The sequence below is a fragment of the Pteropus medius genome, unplaced genomic scaffold (assembly GCF_902729225.1).
Source record: "Pteropus medius unplaced genomic scaffold, Ma_sr-lr_union100, whole genome shotgun sequence".
Taxonomy (NCBI): domain Eukaryota; kingdom Metazoa; phylum Chordata; class Mammalia; order Chiroptera; family Pteropodidae; genus Pteropus; species Pteropus medius.
Window position 1 is genome coordinate 15,535,221 of NW_024349800.1, and position 1,926 is coordinate 15,537,146.

Genomic DNA, 1,926 nt, shown 5'->3' on the forward strand with positions numbered 1-1,926 from the left:
AGTGCAAAACTGTTCTCTTTTCTCCACATACTTGCTAACACTTATCTTTCTGATGATAACCATTCTAAGAGGCATGAGGTGATATCTCATTGTGGTTTTGATTTGCATTTCACTGATGATTCCTGATGCTGAGAACTTTCTCATGTACCTTTTGGCCATTTGTGTGTCTTCTTTGGAAAAATATCTATTCAATTCCTCTGTCCACTTTTTTTCTTTTTAAACAAGGCAACCCTTGGTTGACCCCACAGATTACAAGGATCTTGTCAACTTACAGTCCTTTATTTTTTATTTATTTTTGACGCCTACAGCACCTGGTCTTCCTAGGTGGTCTCCCATCCAGGTACTAACCAGGCCCGACCCTGCTTAGCTTCCGAGATCAGATGGGATTGGGCTTGTTTAGGGTGGCATGGCCATAGACCTTCTGCCCAGTTTTTAATTGGCATTTTTGTTGTTATTGAATTAAATGAATTCTTTTTATATAGGATATTAACCCTTTATCTGATACATGGTTTGCAAATATTTTCCCCATTCTGTAGGCTGCCTTTTCATTTTGGTGATTGTTTCTTTTTCTGTGCATATGCCATCCTATTGTTTTCTAGCTGTTTTGAAGTTCCATTGTCCTTTTTGCCCTTGCTTGCTGCTTACCTTTTTGAATAGTGTTTTCTGTGGTGGCATCCTCTAATTCCTTTCTCTTTATTATTTGTGAATACAGTATAGATTTTTGTTTTGTAGTTACCACGAGGCTTATATAATGCATCTTGCAGATACAACACTTCATTTTATACTGATAGCAATATAACTTTGATCTCATATAAAAACTCTACCCTTTTACTCCCCTAATTTAAGTTTTTAATGTCACAATTTATCTCTATTTATAGTGTGTATTTTTAAAGAAATAGCAATAGTTATTTTTAATACTTTAACCTTCAAATATAGTTAGGTGGTTAATATACTATTATATAAGAATTAGAGTTTTCTGAATCTGACTATATATTTATCTTTACCAGTGTGTTGTATATTTTTATATGTTTTCATGTTATTAATTAGTGTTTCTTTTCTTTTTTTTTTTTTCATTTCAGTTTGAAGAACTCCTTTAAGCATTTCTTGTAAGGCGTTTCTAGTGGCGATCAAGTCCCACAGCTTTTGTTTGTCCTGGAGTCTTTATTTTTCCTTCATTTCTGAAGGATAACTTTGCCGAATAGACTATTTTTGGCTAATAATCTTTTTCCTTCAACACTTTAATTATATCATTTCATTCTCTCATGATCTGTAAGATTTCTTCTGAGAAGTCCGCCGATAGCCTGATGGCAGTTTCTTTGTAGGTTACAATCTTTTTTTCTCCTGCTCTTATTAGGATTCTCTCTTTGTCTTTGAATTTGACAGTTTCATTATAATGTCTTGGAGAAGATCATTTTGCATTGAAATAATGGGTTATCTATTAGCTTCATGAACTTGGATGTCCAAGTCTCTCCCCAGGTTTGGGAAGTTCTCAGCTGTTATTTCTTTAAATAAGCTTTCTGCCCCCCTTTTTTCTTTTCTCCTTCTGGAACTCCAATAATTCTGATATTGGTTCTTTTGATGATGTTTCATTGACCACGTAGGCGGTCTTTACTTTTTTGGGTTCTTTTCTGTTTGTTCTCCTTTAACTGGGTTATTTGAAAATTCTTATTCTTTAACTCATTGATTCTATATTCTGTCTGATCTATTCTGATATTATGTCCTCTATTGCATTCTTCATTTCATTCACTGAATTCTTAAGCTTCAGAATTTCAGTTTGGCTCTTTTTATAATTTCTATCTCTTTGTTAAATTTCTCATTTTGTTTGTGTATTATTTTCTTGATTTTGTTGAAGTGTCTTTCTGTGTTTTCTTGTAGCTCGTTGCATTTTCACAAAACAGCTATTTTGAATTCTTTATTGTATAAATC

At 33.2% G+C, this 1,926-nt stretch overlaps 1 pseudogene; it reads right to left on the minus strand.

Moving 5' to 3' along the window:
• Positions 1–299: 299 nt before the first annotated feature.
• Positions 300–418, minus strand: LOC120622667 (uncharacterized; annotated as a pseudogene).
• Positions 419–1,926: the final 1,508 nt, after the last annotated feature.